The 14,182-nt window shown below is 43.6% G+C and overlaps 1 protein-coding gene across 2 annotated transcripts in view; it reads left to right on the forward strand.

Moving 5' to 3' along the window:
• The first annotated feature begins 12,129 nt into the window (after positions 1–12,129).
• Positions 12,130–14,182, forward strand: part of LHFPL6 (LHFPL tetraspan subfamily member 6) — a 199,169-nt gene continuing 197,116 nt past the window's right edge. The window contains exon 1 of one of the 2 annotated variants that reach the window (XM_042842767.2): positions 12,130–12,834. The gene's annotated coding sequence lies outside the window, so the exon portion shown is untranslated. The remainder of the gene's footprint in view (positions 12,835–14,182) is intronic. The other variant, XM_005305610.5, reaches the window with a different exon arrangement.

Here is a 14,182-nt window from a genome sequence, read left to right on the forward strand (position 1 = left end):
CCACGGACGTCTGCTCCCTCCGCCGGCCTGGGCTCCACTGAGCTCTGCAGGCGAGCTTTTATACTTCCGGGTCGGGGCCATGACCATGGAGGGGCGGGTGCCTGACCCGGTGGCTCCGCCCACATTGGGATTCGGGGAGGTTCGGCCCTCAGTGGGGCTGTGGGGTGTCCCACCACCTCGCTACAAGGATAAAGGAGAGGAAGTAGAGAAAAAGAACACAACGTAGGGAAAGAAAGAGAAAAAGATACAAAGGGATGGAGGGACAGGGAAGGAAACAAGGGAACAGCACTCTCCGAACAATGCAGAGAAGATACTACATGATCTCTCACAGAAAACAGAGGGAGTGAAGCCAGGGAGGGGAAAGGTTGAACAACAAAAGCACAAGGCACAGAATAAGTCACTTTTTCTTTAAAGTTTATTAGTTAGAAAGTTGGTTGACAGTGCTACAGTTGCATACAATTCACAGGCCCTCATGCTCGCAGATGTAGGGAAGAGTGGAATCTACAGAGATCTAGTTATGGCTTCCTGCCCCTCAGCTACCCAGCCCCTGGCGAAGTTAGGGCAGCAGGCTGCGTAGTCGACCTTATGGCAGAGGAGGATCATGCCCCCTCACCACAGCCTTCCCCCAAAATGAACCTGATGTGCCCCTTCCTTTCCTCACAAGCCTTCTGCCAGCAGAGAGTTCCCCTGCACAAGGGGAATTTTCTCCAGCTGTCTCCAGCATTTTAAGGCTACTTTGTTTCATTAGCAGTTGGGAAAATCTGGCCCATAGTTAACTGTTTTATTTCTTTAAACTTCAGGGCATTGGGGGTTTTTGAGGGCCTGGTGGCATAGAAATTCTTCACCTGCACTAGTCGTCATAGTCCTTGAGCTAACAGGTCAATTTTTCAAGTTCTGGTAAGTATTGTCTCCATTTTACAAATCAGCAAAGTGAGGCACAGAGGTTAAATGGGTTGCTAAAGGTCACACCATCAATCTGTTGCAGTTTTGGGAACAGGACAAGATCTTGCGCTCGCCATTAGTCATGTGACAAAGCATCATGTTGCACAGTCCAGTTTATGAAGAACGCCAGATTCTCTGGGGCTTGTAGTTAAGCTTGTGCTCTCTCACTTCAAGATTTATGGTCATGCCTTGGAATCAGCAACATGAAAGATCAAATATATAATGCTGAGCCAGCCACCTAGCCCAGGAGCTGGAAAGCACCTGTTATGTTATGGCTGACTGAGAACATAACAGATAACAAGACAGTACATAATCCAGCTCATACCAAACCCATGAAGGGCCAGATCCTGTTTGCCTCATTCTAGCAAAATGCCCCTTGACATCAGGGCCGTACAGTGCCAGCAAAGTGAACAGGATTCTGTCTAAAGTATATTTGGCATTAGATTTCTAGCAAACAGTGATAGTTGAGTTAACTACCAATGTTGTAATGCAGACTATATTGGTGAAATCCTGACCCCATCAAAGTCAATGGGAATTCACCCTGTTAGCTTAAAAAGGAGGATGCATTTTGGTTTAGTGGACAGGGTCCAGAAGTTGAAGTCAAGATAACTAGATTCTGTTCCTGGCTCTTCCACTGACAGCCTGTATGACCTTGGGAACGACACTTTACCTCCTTGTACCTCAGTTTCTCCATCAATAAATGGAGATTATAATGCTCAGCCTCCTTTGTAAAGCTCACTGGGTATATAGCTAAAAATGCTACATAAGAGATTATTATTATTGTGACAGTGTAACATTTAATAATTTTTGCAGAAAGAGTAGATTTAGGACACTAATAATATATGACATACTATTAATGGATATCTCTTAGACTTGAAATTCTAATCTATGTTTACACAGTGCCTAGCGTAATGGGGTCCTGATCTCACTTAGGGTTCCTAGTAGCAACAAAAACAACAATACTATTTAAATTGCTATGCAGTTTCTTTTTCTCATCTGATCTGTATAGGATTATATATGTCAGGTAATAAGAGATCAAACGTAAATCAAAATTATTTTATAACATACTGAGATCTGGTGTGGGGTCTGACCAACCACTTGAGCTTGAATTTGAAATATGAATGGAAAAATTCCTTTTAAGGGTTGTCAAAGTTAGAATCAGGACTCACAATTTTGTCAAGACCACTCTGTTTATTAGCATAGCGCTCTGCTAATACATTCAGATAATGTGAGCCCCCTGCAAGACCCAAACAGTCTTATTTATACAGGTAAAAGGGCGTGAACTAAACAAAGGGACAAAGATAGCAAAATTGTAAAACTTACCTGGGGCACAATAGGCATATCTTCCTTACTAACTCTTATCGATCTAAGGCTAATGCTTCACCAATCGCCCTTAAGTAGAGCAATTGTTCTATCTTAATGTCTGCTTTCCTGACACCTGGATCGCAGCATTTCTCATTTCTACTTAAAGGCACATACAGCATTCTTTAATTCATTCTATTTCTTTAATATAATTCATTTCACTTTCACAGGGTGTAAGTTAATAGCACATGTTTTAACACACTTTGAAGACATTCACTAATGAACAGCTCCTGTTAGTGTAAAGCAGCATGTCGGTATCTTACAATGGGAAAACTGTTTCAAAATAAGTGTTCATATAGATGGTCCTAACTATGTCAAATACACTAAAAGCTATGAATGCAACTCAGGTTACTTTAGTTCAATGAGACCATGTTGGCATAAAAAAAGTCATACACATATTGCCAAAGACCAAGAAAAACTCAGACATCTGTTGGGGTGGATAGAATCCACCCAGGATGGGACTACCTAGTTATGGGATTTGATTCTCTGTGTCCATTGGTCATTACTGTCCATTCCTGATCTGATGGCAGGATGCTATGTATGGGTGCAATGTCATCTCTCTCATTTCTCTCAGACATTGTTTTTCTGTTGGTCTTTTTGGATATCTTATGATTCCTGATAATTTGAGGAAATACGTTTCTTGTCCTGTCTCTCATCTGGGATACTGGAGAGAAAGTGCCCCTTTATCTCAATCTTTCCTCTGTCCCACTGGGCTGCACAGTGGCTCCTCTCTGTATTTAGACTGCACTTGGCACCTCCCAGTTTCCATCTTTAGTTTGTGGTCACTAATTCTGTGTTTGGTGAGAGTCTGCCTTAGTGTTGCACATTTCATCGGGGTGAGGTATCTGCTAGCATGACAGTTCTGTGCAAGGATCTGTAGTAATTTAGTTGGTTGCTTACGCTGGTGTATAGTGCAACATCAGCTGATTTGAGAACAACTGTATGTTCTCTGGCAGTGATTAAATAAACTCTCACCGCATCTCCAGATACAATATTAATAATGAGAATTTCTAGCCCCAAACGATGGATCTGAAACTTTCCTATGTACTGCAAAGTAGCAAGCTCCATATTGTTCAGTTCAGTTTGAATTGTCCCAAAATATCATAGTTCTGTTTATACAACAAACATCACTGTCAGCTTTGCTTAAACAATGACATTTTTGAAGTTCAGTTGTGCATACATAATATGTGTCTTGGAAAAAGTGAAGGTCAAGGTGAACAAACTGGCAGTCTTTGATTTCTTACTATTTCAATGCTAATTTTAGATGTTTAGAGTGCCCTGCCTGTCCCTTTCCAATGTCCCTTTACATGAAGAAGCTGTGTCCTCTAATAAGGTAGGTGTAGGCAACATCATCAAGGAGCATAACCAGCCACAACAACCGAGGTAGCAGCTGCTTCAAATACCAGCAGCCCTAGTGATTGGGGTAAAGATCCTGTACTTCCTCTACCTGTATTAGAAAATATGGTGGGTGGAGGATGGAGCAAAGAGCATCTGCCCCTCTCCTTCACTGCCCTGCCTCATTGCTGTGGGAAGCTGTAGGCAGGAAATATTGGAATTCAAATCCAGTTATGGATGTTTCCATATTCTGGTGTTTCCTTGCATTGATCATAAAAAATAAAGCTGGATGTTGTGTTTCTGCAATGACATAAGGGAAAGTATTCATAACTAGGTAAAATATTACCCAAGCAGTGCCAGTAGATACATGACACCATCCCAAATACATATCAGTTTGGGTAACAATATCATACACTTGCAAGTTACACAGGTTAGAACTGCCTAAAGGCTAATTTAACTTGTGCACCTGACTTCCAGTTTTTCATTCAAAAATCAGTGGTACTGCCTACTTCACAGCTGCTTTTCCATTTTTTTCTTCTTCACCATCTCCTTTTTTAACTTGTGCCTCCAAGTCTTCCCATCTCCTTCCTCCCATTCAAATCCACATATCAGAGAGAGACATCTCACTTTGTGTCAAGTAACCCATGCTGCTGAATAACCCTATTTGCATACATTCTTCTTCTGTATTATGGGATTTAGGCACAATTCTTATTAGAGATAATGAGAATAATAATGTTACCCCTCCTTTTGACCTGAGTGGTTAGCCAAATTCGGAGTAGGTTTTTCCACTTAGGAGGAGAAATGGATGAAAGAGTCAGGTATTTCAGTGATGCAATCTTGTTTATTTACAGAGATTATACATAACATTTGGTTTCTTCCTGAAAACAGGAAGAAAACAGCAAGGAGACAGTTCCTTTGCTCACTGATCCAAACATACCTTTCCAGCCAGCTATCTTAATGAGAGGGGGGTGATCAAACCCAACAGCTCCAACGAGGTTTAACCCAATTCACAACAATATGTATGAGTATCAGCACAACAGTATAAGACTATAGAGCTTGAGTCTGATCCATTTAAGTTAATGGTTGTTGACTTCAATGAAGTAGGTCCATAGAACTCAGTCCTGAAAAATGCTGAGCTGTATGGTCCCAATCCAGTAAAGCATGTGACCTCAACTGGACTACTCATATGCTTAAAGTTAAGTGTGTGCTTTAGTGCTTTGCTGGATTAGAGCCAGAGTTCTCAGCACTTTACAGAACTGAGGCTGCAATCTCTTATTTTTCACCCACCAAAGTTACATAGAAGTGTTCATGGCTTGATGTTCCTGTCTAAGTTACATTTGAAGCAATGGTTAAAGGGGATTGAAGCAGAATCGGGAGCTCTCACAGCACCAACCAAAGGATTCAGAGTGAAAGGATTGAAAGGATTTGGAGAACACTGCTTACCCAAGCTAGAGAAAAGAGAGGAAGCAGAGGGGCTCAGTTTCCCACCCCATTCCCCTATGTAAACTCCAGATTTGAAATGAACACGGGATGCCTACATTATTCATGACATGCTTTCTGAATATAAAGATGCCAATGGAGTTTTCTCTCTTCAAACAAACAAGGAAACAAAAATGGTTTAGCTGATATCTAACTTGTTTTAAAGGTCATAAGTGGATATTTTGAAAAGAAAGTTCTCAGGTTCAATGGGTAATTTTCCTTGAAAATAATAAACTGCAAATTAAATGGCAAAAAACAATTAATTACTGAAGTGATAATATCCTTCTAAAGGTTAAGAGGTAATTTAAACTAAGTACCTACAAGCACATTAACTGAGTTACTATCTTCCCCTTATAAATGATAACATTAATGACCTCATTAGTTAGCTTTTTCATTGGGAAAGAAAAATAATGAAAAATGCAAATATACAGGAGAAGCACAATACATGTATATGTGATTTTGCTGCATCATAGTGTGTAGTGAAAACTATTTCAATGATACACAATCAAATGTCCTTTAAAGAGCACAGAACTTTAAGTATAAATGGGAACGAATGTATTGAAATGCCATTTGGAGAATGATTAAAATTTACAAGGACAATGTTGGCCAACCCCAAATGTCACTGCAGACACTCAGTGACTCCATGCATAAACCGTATAACAAGAACTAACCATTGTGTTTATATAATAATCCATAATAATTATTATTACTGAGACATTGATAAAGTGCTCTTCATCTAAAAACTTTTCAAAGGGCATTACAAACTAGGAGCTTTGTGCTCCCCTATGTGAAACTAACCCATATAAGGCAGTAACTTACAGTTTCCACATCAAGAAATGGGAACTACTTGAGTTTCAAATCACAGTTACCTGGATTTTTTTCCACTAGGAGTGGGGCCATGGAAGATTTCAGGGGTTCCAATTTCATAGATTTCCTGAGATGCATGCAGATCTCAGGGCACTGGTGGGCAAACTACAGCCCGGGGGCCATATCCAGCCCTTCAGATGTTTTAATCTGGCTCTCAAGCTCCCACCGGGAAGTGGGGTCCGGGGCTTGCCCCGCTCCACATGGCTCCCGGAAGCAGCAGCATGTCCGCCCTCTGGCTCCTATGCATAGGAGCAGCCAGAGGGCTCCACATGCTGCCCCCGCTCCAAGCGCTGCCCTTGCAGCTTCCATTGGCCGAGAACCGCAAACAATGGGAGCTGCAGGGGTGGCACCTGTGGACAGGGCAGCGTGCAGAGCTGCCTGGCCACACCTCCATGTAGGAGCCAGAGGTGGGGCCTTGCCGCTGTTTCTGGGAGCTGCTTGAGGTAAACGCTGGTTGGAGCCTGCACCCCTGACCTCTTCCCATGCTCCAACTCCCTGCCCCAGCCCTGATCCCCCTCCTGCCCTCCAAACCCCTCGGTCCCAGCCTGGAGCACCCTCCTGCACCCTCAACACCAACCCTACCCCAGAGCCCGCACCCCCCAGCTGGAACCCTCCTGCCCTCCAACCCCCAATTTCGTGAGCATTCATGCCCTGCCATGCAATTTCCATACCCAGATGTGGTTCTTGGGCCAAAAAGTTTGCCCACCCTGTCTCAGGGGCTTTAGTGAAGGCAAGAAGCTTCCCCTTCGTAACAGAACCATCCTTTGTCCCCATCAAGAGGATTTTCATCTTTCCTTTTTTAAAATGGCACTCTCTAGCCATTTTCCTTGAAGATGGCCTTGAAAATGTGAAGCAAGATGACCCAGTGCAAATGATCACTACGACTCCAGGGAACATGCAGCTAGGCTTCACTGCAGCAAGAGGCTGTGGGTGAGGAAACCTAAAGATTCCATCTACCCCATCTTTCACACACGCACACACCCCTTTTATGCATAATAAGTCAATGAAATCTGGGGTATATCCCACACTATCAGCTCATTGACCCGCCTTCAAAATCTTTAGAAAAGCTCTAAACATAAGAATGGGATCAGGATTGTCAGTAATTGGTTATATTTTGTGTTATATATATTTAAAAAAAAAAACCTGTATCACAGGCCCATCCAAAATATTAAGGCAATTAAAATATTAACGTCTGGGTCTAAGACTGAGCTGCAGGGCCGCCCAGAGGATTCAGGGGGCCTGGGGCAAAGCGGGGGAGCTGCGGCGCTTGTACTCACCCGGCAGTGGTCCGGGTCTTTGGCGGCATTTCGGCGGCGGGGGGGCCCTTCAGTCGCTCCGCATCTTCGGCAGCACTGAAGGGCCCCCCGCTGCTGAAGACCCGGACCGTTGCCAGGCCAGGGTTCGCGGGGCCCCTGCGGGGCCCGGGGCAAATTGCCCCACTTGCCCCCCCCCTCTGGGCGGCCCTGCTGAGCTGGCTGCTGCTCATTCAAAGACTTGGCTGCATTTCTCCATTGTTGTAAAATCTAGGGTCTGAGCTGCAGGGGCGACAAAGCATCTCCATGCCTGCAAAAAGGCCCTGTTTTCCCTTTTACATAGCTGTCTCCCCTCTTGATAGATATGCCATCCATTACCACAATAGGGTCTGAGGTAATAGCATTAGTGACTGTCCAGTAGATGTCACTGTTCAGTAACACAAGCCATAACCACATGCTCTTGAGCAAAACACAGCCTCTCTCCTGTGCTTTGATAACCTGGGGAATAAGACACTTCAGGCTATGATTCTAAAACGAGTCTCCCACTTGGGAGGCAACCTCTGATCGAAGATTCTAAATTTTGAACAAAATATGCATTCCTTCATAAGGTATGTGATGTTTCATTCATTAAACTACCATATTTTTCCAGACGGGCTCCCACAAAGCATATAAAAAAAATAATTGCAAAAACTGAACCTTGTTATATCATTCAGTGGAATTTTTTTACACTGGCATCAATGTAGTATTGATGATTTATATGTATGTTACTCTGGTGAACCTGAAACCTTGAATGAACAAACTAACTTCCCTGGGTTCGCTATAAGCAGAGAAAACAGAGAAACAGTAGAACAGCTTTTACAGAAAAAAACACTCCATTTCTAATCCAACCATTCCTGTTCTAAAAGAGAATTTTTAAATGCAGTTGTCAACAATAGAAACCTTGCTGTCATGAGATTCTGGCCACATTCAAACTAGAAAATACATCCCTTCCAGTTCCAGATCTGATCTGGCAGCAAAACTATATGGGTGTACTTGAATCTAGCAATTCAAATTTGGCTTCCCACCTTACCCTGGCTCTGAAATTTGTAGAGGTTTGGATTCAAGGGTCTGATTTTGTCCTATTGGTATATAATTGGTTGAATATATTAACAGTAATTTATATGAGCCAACCAATATAGTTTAGGATAAACATATTTGATGAACTACTAAAATAACTATCAACATTCTTTTTTTCTTAATAACTATAATCTGATTTCTTGTATATCTATCTAATCTATGTACTTAGCTATCGTTTTACAATTAAGGTGTGGTTTTATTTGAATAATATTGTATTCTCTTTATCATGCCTTCAGTATATAACATCAAATCAATGGCTCTGTCTGCACCATTCTGTTGAACCTAGTTTTAATTCAAGTACAGGCCTGGCCTAAAGATCCAGTTCTGTGAAGTGCTGAGCATATCCTCAAGGGGCTCAGAACCACACCATATCATGCTCTAACACATGCTCAAGAGAAAACCAGATGAAGGTCTGCAAAGGAAAGACACTCCCTTATTTCCCCTCATTAGTTAAAAAGAGTGAATAGTTAGATACAGGTTTGTTGGAGACTTCATTTTGCTCTAAATTCTTGAACATATACTCACTCCCCTGTGCTACCTAATCTGATAGTGAAATGTCTTTTGTTGTATGCTTTGATTAGACAACTAATCTGTCATTGAGTCTGTGATGTTTGTCCTGGCTTGGGTTCGTTTACTATAAAGAAAGCTACAATTACATGATTTTCTCTGTTGGTCTTGCTGTGCTGATTAGCACAAAATAGGCTTTAGCATGTCTCAGCCCTGCTGTTATGTATCATGAAAATCAGATATGGTGAGAACTATTCTCATTTCCCCCTACCAATAAAGAATTGTTTCTTATAGTATACTCTTGAGTGTTTTGTCCAATCCTGCCTTTAACGACTCCAGCAATGGGGCTTTCATGTTGTGATTTGCCTATTCTTTGCCTTACTGGTGTTCTTTTACTGGCCTTCTCAGCACAGGGGATATTTTCTCAAAATTCCAAACAAGCAGAACTAATTTTAAAACCAGCTGGAGCTTCAGTGTAGACAAGGCTCTGGAGACAAGAACTGCTGTTATAACTAGTTTAGTTTAGTTAAATCTGCTTTGAGGAGGTCTCACTAAGCGAATTATAAGAATGGCACCCCCTGCTGGAGACTTCTGTACCCCGTGCTTCCAGATACTTTTGAAACTGATTTGAATATTTTGATGAATTTCCCCTGTGTAGACAAGAGTGGCAGTCGTTCCAAAAATTGTGGAAGGAGCAGCAAATGTTGCCATTACAGTAACATGTGTTGAAACATGAAAATGGAACAAAAGTTTGCATATTAACTTATCAAAAGTGATTTGTTTAAATTTAATTCAAGTCATATCAATACTCACTCTTCTCTAACAAAAAATGGATGGTGAAATATAGCACATTTCCTGCAAGTGAAAATGCTTGGTGCATGCCTAGCTTAGGGAAATTCAGAGACAGTAGGCAAGATGAAATGCTTCAGGATGGATGCAAAATCCTGGTGATTGTGGAGTCTTCCTGAATGGAAGGTAGCATTGCAGCAGCTACCTTATGTGTACTTGGATATAAATGCACCCTTCAGATAGAACATAGAATGTACGTAGACTACATGCTGTTGAGTCACGAGTAGCATACTAAGCAAAGATTTAGGTACCTTGGCGTAAAGAAGACAATTTCAGAGAAACCACTCAATTTCTAATCCACTCCTGTTTTAAAAGAGAATTTTTAAATCCATCTAGGTACAATGGAAATCTTTCTGTTTCCACAGTGAAGGAGATAGACTACAAATACCCTGCACTAATAAATAAATGTTTGTGTACTTGTCTCCTAAAAGCTCTTTTAGCTCCAGCAGTTTTAACTAAAACTCGCCTTATATATGTGAGTTTAAAAGTTTTCTATTGACATTCTAACGATTTGTATGCATGTCTAATTCCATCATAGACATAATTTAGAAACATTTATCACTGCATTAGTCTTATTATCCAATCCTTGAAGTCAATGGGAGTTTTGCCTGAGCAAGGAGTGCAGGATCAGGCCTTAAACAATGGGAATTTAACAATAATGCCCTATAATAATAATTTGCATTTACAGAAGCTTTCAAACAATAATCTCAAAGCACTTTGCAAATGTTAAACCTCACATCTCCCCTATGGGAGTTGATCATCATCATCATTTCCTGGATAGGAAAAGCGAAGAACAGATAGATCAAACACCTACATGTGCAAAGTGCTGACTGGACAGATGTCAGTTGTAGCGAAGATTCTCAGTGCTTGTCAGGAAGTGCTCTACGCCTTGAAGGAATGCATTCGAACTGACTTGGTGCAGTGTCACAAAGAAAGCAAGTGGCAGAGCCAGGGCTAGAACCAAAAGGCAGGATAGTCTTGCCCATAAGACATTGGACTGGGATTCTGCATTTCCAGATTCAACTCTTGGCTCTGCCACAGACGTCCTGGAAAAGTCATCTGATCTCTTTGTGCATCAGTTCACTCTCTGTAAAATGAGAGTAACAACATTTCCTTTGCTTGTCTTGTCTAGTTAGCAAAGCACTTCAGCAGATGCTTAAACTTAAGCATGTGTCTGTGTTCTTCTGAAAACAAGGCCCACAGTTTAAGGCCAGAAGGGGTCTGTACATCATCTAGTCTGACCTCCTGTATATCAGACTGAAAACTCTTTGGGTCAGAGACAGTCTCTGTGTATGTGCAGTGCCTAGGACAACAGAATCCTGCTCTTGGTCAAGGCCTCTTGGTACTACTATAATACAAATAACACATTAAAAAAGTAATAGCCCTGATTTCCAGTATCTTGTTCTACCCACTAAACCAGACTTCCTCTATTTCTCCTTGAAACAAAGTCCCTTAAGGAATGCACTTTTGAATTGTATGATGAAAGGCTATTATTTCTATACACATTAAAGCTTGCTTTTATCTCTCTTGAGAAATAAACAGGCTTGATACTACTCTGATTTTAAAACTTTGCTGTTTGTAAAAAGAGTCATACTTAAAAAAAAAAAAAAATTGCCAGCAAAGCAGGTCTGTGATCTAATTCTGAACATGGCATTTCTTTCATTTAACATCAATAATATTCATGACTAGTACTTAGATCCCAAGCCGTGTTCCAGGATTGAAAAAGAAACGCTAGGAGGGAAATTTTGCATTTCTGCTGCAGATGTGATTTAATCCTGGCATCTCAGTTTCTTGTCTGAAAAAAACTTACTCAAGCTAGGAAAAAACAAATAAAGCAGGAAATGTTTCATTCCCAGTGAATTTTTTTGTTTAAAAAAAAAGTTTGCAAAAAAACCTTTCCCACTAGAGACACTGGGGAAATGTTGCTGCCCACAGCCCTTGGCATGACCTATCCCAGCCCTGTGGGGCTGCTGCAGCAACATTAGCTAAACTCCCACCCTGCCTCCTTTGGTGGCTCCTCACGCCCTGACCACATTTCTCCTCTGTGCAAAGCAGCTCCCAAACTGTCCTGATCAAAATGCTGGAGCATCAGCAGCAACCCCCCCCCCCCCCTCCATACAGCTGTCCTCAGGGGATTAGCCCATCTTCTTCCATTTAAGGATTGCAGCCTTCACCCCTCTCCGATCCTATCCTCCTCTCTGCGGCTGGCTTGTGCTCCTCCAGCTCTCCCTATCTGCCTCACTGTTGGGAACAAGCCTCCCCCCGGAAGAGACACAACCCAAGGCCCCACTGCAATGTAACTTTCTCCACTATTTCTCAGCCCACGTATCCATCCCCTTCTCCCCCCACATCGCTCCACCCCCCGCCCGCAGGGTCTTTGGGGGGGGGGCGGGGCTCCCTTGACTGATGCTTCTCCGGGGAGTTTGACACCCACTCGGCTGTGCCGCCCCCGTCTCTCCGCTTCTCAGTCTCCAAGAATGTCCCGGCTAGCCCCGCAATTGCCGTGCCTGCAGCGGGGTCCCGCCCGGTGAGCAGGAGGCGGTGGGAGGGGAAAGCAGCCGCGCGCCCTGCCTGCCTTGGAGCCCATTGCGTGGCAGCGCCAGCCGGCCGCCTCCCTGCGTCCACACAGCCCTCTGCCGGGAGTGCCCGGGCGCGGGGGGCAGGAGCAGGGGCCACGCGAGCCTCCCGGCCCCGCTCCACCCCCGCCTGTGTCCTCCAGCCCCGTCCGCCCTGCGCCGCTGCCGGGCTGCTGGGAGGGTTCCCCGCGCATCTGGGAGCGGGAGGATCCGAGCGAGCCCTTGGCACAGCGGGTCAGTACCCGCCTCTCCCGGCCCGTGGGCTGCTCCCCGCCCCGCTGCTGGCTGGCTGGTGCCTTTCCAGCCCCGCGGAGCATTGCCGCGGCTGTCTGCCCCGCTGCAGCTGGGAGCAGCGCGCCTGGCTGAGCTCCTCCGCCGGGCTGGAAGTTGGCCGCCTGGCAGTCGGGCGGCTGCCTTGTGCCCGGCACCTTCTCACCTGACAGGGGCAACTTCCCCCGGCAGACAGACAGGACCTGGCTCATCCCTGCCTCCAGATCGCCCGGGCTGCGCTGCGCTGCACAGTCACTCACAGCTGCCACGTGAACCAGGTAACGGGGGTTTTCTCAGTGTGGGGGCTCTGCTACAGTAACTCCTCCCGGAAAGTTTCGGGGGGCAGCGTGAGGGGGAATGGGAGAGCGGTTCTACCCCGGACCAGAAAGGGCTCCGGAGACTTTGTATCTTCATGCAGGCTGGACGGGTTCAGATTTCAAGTTGACACTGACATATTGGGTACATTGTTCCGCACACAAAAAGTACAGTGCAACATAGGTTTGTTTTTTTTAAACTAGCACTTCGGGTTATGAATGAAAGCAGACCTTCCTAGGGCGAGATCCTGCTCCCGTTGAAGTCAATGGGAGCTTTGCTGTTCATTTCACAGGGAGTAGCATCTGGCACCTTACCACCAAATTCTCCATATTGTCCTTTATTTTAAAGCACGTGATCTTTCCTAATAATCTGGGGAGGGGGGGAATTCAAGCACCGTGATCTATTTGTATATTGTTAATTATCATCATCGAGCTAGTGTGATGTGGACTGCATGAGCCACAAAGATAAGGACAACCTTTGGTCCAAAGAGCCTACCACCTAAAGAGACACAGAGGAGACAGGATACATTATATACCACTTTTTAGGTTTTCCTCCCATGTTTTTGATCTTTTGTAGGTCAGAGGTGATGTGAATACATACAGATGATTGGTACAAATACATACAGACTCTTCTGCCAGAAAATAAGCTTCATAGTAGAGGATTATTTTTCTTAAATAAATTAAAAAAGTAAACAAACTTTAATGTGGTGTGCATGGTTAATTTCATTTTAAGACTCTTTCCTACATTCCCTGCTGGTAAAAATGGAGTATTAATTTTATTGCGTGTACATGAAGTGAATTCACTGACTTGGCATGTAGCCATGCTTAAAAAAAAAAGTAAATAGCTGTCAGAATTCATTTGGCAGCAACTGTGAGAAATGATCATAACCATACAAATGCTATTGGATTCAGACGTAATGATCCATTGTGGATTTAAAAATAATATTCCTCCAACTTTTGGAGAGTAGTGATTAGTTCGGTACTGTAATCGGAAGTGGGAGGATGCTACAGTGCTACATTACAGATATGTAATTGTCAGAGAAGTAGGCTGGGAGCCAGGCTGTGTTCTCAGGTCTTTAGCAAACCACTTGCAGGCAAAATTTTAAATGTGGCTGCTTCTTTTAAGCAGCACAGATTTCTGGGTACTCAACTTTGGATAGTTTGGTACTAATATGCCTGCAGCTGCCATTGACTTTAGTTGGAATTATGGATGCTTAGCATCTCTGTAAATCAGGCACAAGGTGTCTCCTTTTGGGCACCTGACCACTGATGCACCAAAAATCCCTGGCCATTTTGGACAACATTTTACCCT

The sequence above is a fragment of the Chrysemys picta genome, chromosome 1 (genome assembly GCF_011386835.1).
Source record: "Chrysemys picta bellii isolate R12L10 chromosome 1, ASM1138683v2, whole genome shotgun sequence".
Lineage (NCBI taxonomy): Eukaryota > Metazoa > Chordata > Testudines > Emydidae > Chrysemys > Chrysemys picta.